Source organism: Branchiostoma lanceolatum, chromosome 17, assembly GCF_035083965.1.
Source record: "Branchiostoma lanceolatum isolate klBraLanc5 chromosome 17, klBraLanc5.hap2, whole genome shotgun sequence".
In the NCBI taxonomy this organism is placed as follows: domain Eukaryota; kingdom Metazoa; phylum Chordata; class Leptocardii; order Amphioxiformes; family Branchiostomatidae; genus Branchiostoma; species Branchiostoma lanceolatum.
The window spans coordinates 17,331,473-17,339,866 of NC_089738.1; the positions used below are offsets into that span (position 1 = coordinate 17,331,473).

General features: G+C 41.2%; 1 protein-coding gene across 3 annotated transcripts in view; it reads right to left on the reverse strand.

The window, feature by feature from the left end:
- Window positions 1–8,269, reverse strand: part of LOC136422591 (glycerophosphodiester phosphodiesterase domain-containing protein 5-like) — a 96,198-nt gene extending 87,929 nt beyond the window's left edge. For all 3 annotated transcript variants that reach the window (XM_066410394.1, XM_066410392.1, XM_066410395.1), the window contains exon 1: window positions 8,219–8,269. The gene's annotated coding sequence lies outside the window, so the exon portion shown is untranslated. The remainder of the gene's footprint in view (window positions 1–8,218) is intronic.
- Window positions 8,270–8,394: the final 125 nt, after the last annotated feature.

An 8,394-nucleotide genomic window follows, 5' to 3' on the forward strand; every position in this document is an offset into this window, starting at 1 on the left:
AGACCAAAAAATACATTTTTGCTTTTGTGCCCTAATATTACAACAAAATGACCTGAAATCTGGTATGGGGTGCCTTGGACATATACCGAAAGATCTTCTCTTGCACCTTTGGCAAACATTACGTGACTTTTTTTGCTATTTTCAGACAAAATATGTACATTTTTTGCTCCTGTGCCCATAATATTCTAACCAAATGACCTGACATTTGGTACAACGTTCATGTGCTTGTGGCTTACTTTACCCATGGCCATTTGACTTCATTCACATTTTGGGCATACACTATTTATGTACTCAAAAATGATTTGGGGATTTTTTGCTATTTCTAACTAACAATGTAGTGATGAATCCCAGGAGGTTCAAATTATGCCAATTAAGAGGGTGCAACCCAGCTGTCTTGAGATGAAATTTATCAAATAAGACTTTCTTTAAATAAGGGTTCCTTTCCCAAATGTGTAAGGAATGTAAATTCTATAAATGAAACTATTGCCAAATGAACTTTTGTTTCAGGTTACAGTTAGTGCACATAATGTGAGGATTGTGGTTGATAATACATTTATGAAACTGGGCTTTATAGCTAATAAACTTTGATGTAACATGTACATGTTGTACATTCAATTTGTTACATCAGGGAGGTGTTTCATACACTGAAAGGCCAGCCACCCAAGCAGTGCTGTGACCAGTAGCTGGTGTCCTGGGGATCACAGGCAGCCTTTGTTTGTTTTAAGATTACAGGCATGACAGATGAGTTTGTAATAGGGCATTGGCCCAGATGGTTCAATTTACCTCAGAGGGAGGGTCAAAGGGGAGTAATTGTTGGCCCCCTCCAAGGGGGGGAAACAGACAGTAATACTGTAAAAGGAAGAAGATCAAGAATATTTATAATGTCCTCAGGCAGTTCTTCAATAGATTATAAGCTATGAATACCTGTTCATGATTATGTCTTCAACTTGCTAAAGGTCAACCAGTTAATTATCATTTTAGGTCAGTAGTTCTATTCTACACAAGAGCATTCAAGTTCATGGACTTGGATATTTGGGTTGCAAACACTCCAAAAGCCATGTACATGTCCATGTTATGGTGCTTCTCAGAGACAAATTGCAAGACTTCCATGGTGACTTGGTGTAGCTTGGTCCTTGGATAAATCACTTAGTTACGCCTGCCATCCTTCTGGCAAGGCATACATGTGCATGTCTAGACCCTGTTTCTTAGAGCCTTATGTAATGAAATCCCTATATACATGCTACCACTGCTTTTCACAGTATCAGTTAAAAAAATAACCCTTGGGCGCCCACACAGAGAAGCACAGAGTCATGAACAATGAACCCCACCAAATACAGATTCATCAGCCATGTTACAGTCAAACTCAGTGGGTTTCTATGTTCTTATGTTAGTAACAAATGTTACATCCCTTACAAGCCGCCAGCAATATGTTTTCATTGAGTTTAAATTGAACTTCATTCCTCTCACCCATGCAGATGGGTGTATGGTTTGAGATAGTGGTTGACTGTAGGTATGAGTCATGAACACAGGGTTAATCTGGTGTGACGACCTCCACTACAGTCAGGCCTAGAGCTGCCCAGTTGGGAGTTAAAATATCCTGTACAGTGTTCTCCCCAGGTCTTTTCAGCATGCGATGCTGTGATCTGACCCCCCAATGCTGTGATCTTGGCCCCGATGCTTTGTTTCAATGAGCATATATATAGGGGTGTTTCATTCTGGGAAGAACCTTCTTAAAAAAAGTTCATATTTGGCTTTAGAACGAGGATGTAACAGAGGAAAAACTTAACGTCACAAAATTTATCCTTCAAAATGCAGTAAATAGTGTCGTATATGAGTGGTGCAATTTAAACAAGTGTCTTATATAGTTCTGAATTTCAAAATTTTGTGCGGGAAGATGCCCAACCGTTATCATGTCTTTGGCACTTGGCAAGTGACTTGCCGCCATGCAAATTTGGCCCTCCGTACCTGACCCCTATGCTGTAAAAAAATCCTGGTGAGAACACTGACATATAAGCCAGAGGAAACTGGTAGTATATATTGTAAAGGTATATATATATATATATATATATATATATATATATATATATATATATATATGTATATATATATATATATATATATATATATATATATATATATATATATATATATATATATATATATATATATATATATATATATATATATATATATATATATATATATATATATATATGCACATATATATATGTGTATATATATATATATATGTATATATATATATATATATATATATATATATATATATATATATATAGCTCAGAAGGGGCCCTTTCTGTTGACTTAACTTTACAATATCTCAGACATGGTACTCAAGAAAGTGGAGGCATAAAGATATAGAAAATGAAAAGTGACAAATTATCAAAGTGGTGATATCACACCAGCACTTACAGTAAGTGCAAAGGGAGCTGAGAATGCATGACTGAGAGCGCACGCGTGAATTGTGAATTGGGCAGGTTTAGCCATTAATGCTAAAGCCTGGCCAATTCACATCACACTCTCAGTCATACAGCCATATCACATACAATGTACATCAGCCACCATGGTGGTGACATTTTTTTTAGTTGCTACATATCTGGCACTTTTTAATGAAAAGCTAGCACTGTAATCTTGTCCACTGGTACTACAGAGGCCCAAACGCAAGGAACTGCCTGAAAAGTGTAACTTTATCCGTGAAAAAACAAGTTGCAGGTTGACCTGTTGGTGACCCCTCACCAGGGAAGGGGAGAGGAGGTCTGAGACAGTGTGGATGTTGACTTCGCTAGCCAGCCACCTTGTGCAGAGCTTTTTTTAAACACTTTTCTATTACATCCAGTTCCGGAAAGATTTAATAATGAGTAAATGTAAAAAAGGGACTCAAAGGTTATGGACAGGAGAAATGTTGAGGAGGTACAGAAACTCTTGCCCCCAATGACTGCTTTTGTCAAGTTTCCAGAAAATGAATAAAAACATTCTCAAGACATGTCATTACAATGTATAACTGGAAGTCATTGAGATAAAGATGGAAGTTGGATTCAAATCTACCAACTACCATCAGAGGTGGCAGCAGCAAATTGGAAATGTTCACCTCAGAAATGCCATTTCCTGCAAAGCCAAGTTCATTCTCTGTCTCTGTAATGGAGTATTTTTGCCCACAACTTCTTCCACCAAGATGTTGTCAAAGAGAAGCTTGATGTAGACTAACCTGGGGTATCTGAATTTATTTAGCTCACTGTATTTTAGGTTACTGTATGATGTACATAACCTACATTTGTACATGAGGGCCTGCTTGGGGGGGTGGGAGGGTTCCCGACAACGCTCTACGCTAAATTCGGAGGGCCGGCTACGTAATACGCTAAATTCAGAAAGCCTCCCTACGCTCTATGCTAAATTATGAAGCTTTCCAACGTATTATGCAGACTCAAAAACTCCTAGCGGCTGAACTATGGTGTAAAAGTTGGTAAATTGTCAGTTTTGGAGGTGACAATAACATAGTCTTGAACATATAAAATACCACTGATGACGGCCAGCTCCCTTTAGCTATATAACTGACGCTGGAACATTCGGGGCACGGTCGCCCAAGCATCAAGCCTCCATTTTCAGTCTAAGGTTCTGAGCATAGTAGCAAAAGTGTCAAACTTCTAAAAACAACTGTATCAACAAACAAACAGATGAGTATTGAATTGAGTCCATATTTTTTTCTGATCTTTGCCATTCATTTGGTTGAGGGTCGCGCGGTTTTCCATTGATATTAACGGAGTGTGATGTCGCAAAGCTGAACATGTTCGCTCTATCCATGCTTGTAGCCAGGATTTTGTTGGTTCTTTTATGTGTAGATTATGGGACAACCAAGCGCCGAAGGCGTGAGATTTATAGGGGGTCCAGGGGCGGCTCCCTGGAAAATTGTCAAAATTCAACCCTCTGAAATGGCAGTTCTAACATTTTGAGGATTTCAAAGTAAGAATCGAAGGCACAATTGATAACAGCGCTGAAAAGGGAAAATGCATTCATCATTATTTTCGACCACCTCTGAGTGTGTTGCTGCAGCGGCCTACGGACTTGCTGCCTGAACCTGAGAAGTTTGAGCATTTCTTTTCATAAAGGTAACGTAATATCTAGCAGGATAGAAAAGGCCATATACCGTACGGCTTAAGGTCTATAGTCATTCTCGTATGTGGCAGCCCAGAAAACGCATTTAATGGAGAGCAGGATGGTGGGCTTATGTTCCCTCCAAGCAAGGAGGTTTGCTCCAAGTAAGTCTCGTAAGGCCTGATAGGGTCATGAGGTTTGAATCTCAATCTATAGCATAGCCATCTATGCAAGATGTTTCAAGACGGCTTGAAAGTGCAGCAGATATATGTCTCGCAAGTCAGGTACCGGTCATAATTTGTAAAAGTGCTCACTATGTACCGTGAAAACATCACCAACTTCTCTCAAACCAAGCCTGACTGCCACATCTGCTTGGAAATGAAAGACAATATCTGTGCAGTGTACTGTACATGTGGGATCATTCCCTTGTATGTGCCTTGCTATTGCATAAGATTTTGGGAATGGGTTCGGTGGATTGTTCCATTGTGTACAAGGGGAGGATAGCAATTTAACAATTGCGGACATGACACTCATTTGTGACTTAGAGCGTTTTACGCTAAATTCTGGGTAGCTACTGTGACGCATTATATATGGCCTCCGTCGGTCAGTATTGACCATGGTAAAATCCTAATTCACGACAGCCCTACAGCATCGACTATGGCTAAATAGCCCTATACGAGAATGGCAGTCTCTGCCACAAAAATCACATCTGTAAGCTGACTCAGTTCTGTTGCAAAGCTCTTTTCTGCGGTTCCGCCTTTCTTCTGCGTTGCGCATCAGTCTGGCTTCTCCTGATTTGAGCTGTCTGGACAGTGTGCATCTCCACTTGGAACGGTCACTTGCAAGGTCCTCCCAGTGCTCCGTATCAATATCTAAAGCCTTCAAGTCCCTCTTGCAGACATCTTTGAAACGCAGCTGTGGCCTCCCGGTACGTCTCTTTCCTGAGATCAGTTCTCCGTAGAGAAGGTCTTTAGGGATTCGTCCATCCCCCATGCAACAGACGTGGCCTAGCCAGCAAAGTCTGCGCTGTCTGAGCAGGGTGAACATGGTAGGGAGGCCGGCGCGGGACAGCACTTCGGTGTTGGTCACTTTGTCCTTCCATGATATGCCAAGGATACGGCGCATACACCTCATGTGAAAGGCGTTTAGCCTATTCTCCTGCTTGGCATAGGTCGACCACGTGACGCATTACGTAGAATTAAAGTGGCCAATACCGCTCTACGCAAAATAGACCGCTTACGCTCTACGTTGAATTGGAGTGGTCGGCAACGCTCTACGTAAAATTAAAACAGCCGATTATGCTCAACATAAAAGGGCATGCAGGCCCTCCTACATGTAGGTGCATCTTGTCAGACAAAAACTAGTAGTTACAAAAGCATGATGCGAAATCAACATCTATATCTCATGGAGATTTTAAATAGACTATTATTTCAGTTACATTGTCCTTTGTATGATAGCCAAACATGTAGAACCATGCTTTTCAGTTATGTGTAATTTCCCCACTTCAGATACGTACTTGAATAGTAAACAGAAATCTATATTCCTTATACTTATAGCCTTTGATAAACCAACTGTAAACTAATCATACAGCCTCACACGTTTATACAATTACCAAGAGGTCTGACCTCTCCCCTTCCCTGGTGAGGGGTAACCAACAGGTCAACCTGCAACTCTGACTCAGGCAGATTTTTTCAGGGATTAAGTTACATCTTGCGTCATCTCCGTATTTGGGTCCCTGAGAAGCCAGGAAAACAGTTCACATGCCCTTATCAATATGTCAGACTTAAATGTCAAAAACAGAAAGATTTTCGCTCCCTCAAACTTTCCCGCCTATAATGTACATGTGATACTGGCGGAGCTAATTGTGTTTTCTCAGTTTGATGTGTAACGTTACAGTCAATGGGATGACCTGCAGCCTTGGCATGATCCATGATTTCCCTTGTGAAAAGGTGCATTTTTACCTGTCACTCTTGGAGCAGTGCACCTTCTGGTGAAATGGTTGGTGAGAAAAGCACATTTTGGGGGAGGGGGGACTGCCATGGGTGGGCATGTACCAAGTTATCCTCATGGGCACTGAACACACCCGATCCAGTACATTAAATTGACATAAGTGATACATGGGTTTGTATCTCTCCACCTCAAAATAAGTTTGTACGCTCACTTGTTTGAATCTTGTAAAGGTTCACAAGTATTGCCTTGTAAAAGCTTTGCCAACTTGCAAGCAGAATGCACATTTAGAAGAATCATGCAGGAATTGCATAAGCATAACTTTAAACAGGTCACTAATTTGAAACAATATTACTTTTACTTCAATCTGGTATAAGCACACAGACATTTTATATATTCCTATGTGTGACTGAAGGCTCAGGCCAGTGGCCGTCTAAGCCTAAACTTTAGACTGGTAGTCCAGACTTTCAGCTAGCCCTAGAGGAATGATGGAAAATTGCAGGTTACACGCCAGCACTCCCAATTCCCTAGCCCACCAGGCCAGACTGCGCCTGGTAGTCTGTGTTGTTTTAGGCCGGCATGGCTGTCTAGGCTAACGAGGTCAGACTCACTGTCCTGGGATTTCAGCCTAGCACTCACACCATCTGGCCGTACAGGCCAGGCTGGCAGACTAGTAGTCCAAGATGTTAGCCTTGCAGGCTCCGAGCATTTTTAATCAATAATTTCTGGAGTTGTGAGCATAACTGATTATTGATTTTCACATGAATAGTGTCTAATGAGAAGACCTTTGAGTTGATACCACACTTAAGGGTTTACAATTTACATTGCTTGATTTTCCAAATTGCTGGTGTTTTTCCAAATTTAAAGTGACCAGTGTTAGCTGTATCGTCAAAAATAGTTACTCAAGCAACTGGATAAAATTTTGAAATTTAGTTGCTTGCGTAACTGTTTTTGGCGTATCTTATACTACCTGGATGTCTAACCTTCATCAAAGTAGCTGTACCTTTATTGCATGATTGTTCCGGGTTCAGAAACACACCCAGTCAGTGTCAGAGGTTACCCAAGCAGTAATACCGGTGTGGCAATACTACTCATTTGTATGATAAAAAATAGTTTGGCTTACGAATATGATACTGATTATCGAATATCATCCTATGTTACAGTATAATAATCACAGAACATTGCATCTTTAATTTCAGATTAGCAGTTTCTTTATTGCATGATTGTTCCAGGTTCAGAAACACACCCACTGGGTGTCAGAGGTTATCCAAGCAGTGATACCGGTGTGGCAATGCTACTCATGCCTCCTGCATAAAGCCGAAGTACTCGGATAACCGCTGATCCCTTAAATAATCAATGCCAACTGCGGCCACGACCGCGAACCGGGCGCTCAGAATTCTCGCCACGATTCCAATAGAAAAATGCAATAAGATCGAAATAAGACATCTCAGATCTTGTTGGGCCTTAAAGTCCTGCTATGAAATATGCATCGCTTTGCACGAAGCGATACGAGATTGCCAGTGATATTATATTATTATAACATCTCTCTCCGATGCATTTGATATACGGCCATGCATGACTAAATAGCTCAAGACAAGAAAGATTTGCAGAAGAAATTCTAAGAAACAAGCACTGAAGGATTAAGACGTGAGGAAGTAAAGATAGTGATGAAGACGCTAGGTAGGAGAAGGCGATGCCCCACCCATTTTTGCTCCGACAGTATAACGTATTGCACATGCATGTATGCATGAGGATGGGGGGAGGGCGTATATAGTATATATCGTATTGCTAGCACTGTGATCACAATCCTTGTACCATTAAACCTATCTCCTGTGCACGTTATACGGAAGAAGAGGTGAAGCAATGAAACCGTCTGGAGCTAAAGACATCACTGGAAGTTATAGCCATGGAGCAGAGAGCGAGAAAATATTACTCCCCTCAGAACAGACCATCTGATCGGGCCATCCTCTATTAGGATGGGTGCGAGACTCCGGCGAGCTGCAATGTTCGGGAGGGTTTCTCACCGGCTCGGAGCGCCTCTAGCCGGGAAAATTAACAGGAGAGCTAGCGACGGTCTTCCAGAAGGCGCTGCGACCGAGACAAAGCAGATGGAGTGATTTGTGAAGGGATCAGAAATGGTAGAAATAAGTACGAAACCACCTACTTGTCCCCTTCCTGTCCACCGAGAGCGATCAATACACGAGGACCCCGAAATAGCTGACCCGCGTAAACCATCCCTGATCAAAAACTACTTCATTTTCTCACGTAAAAAAGGATACTGCCATCTAAAAATACCAATATAAGGTGTCAAAATGATATTTTGTATAAAATCAAGATGAT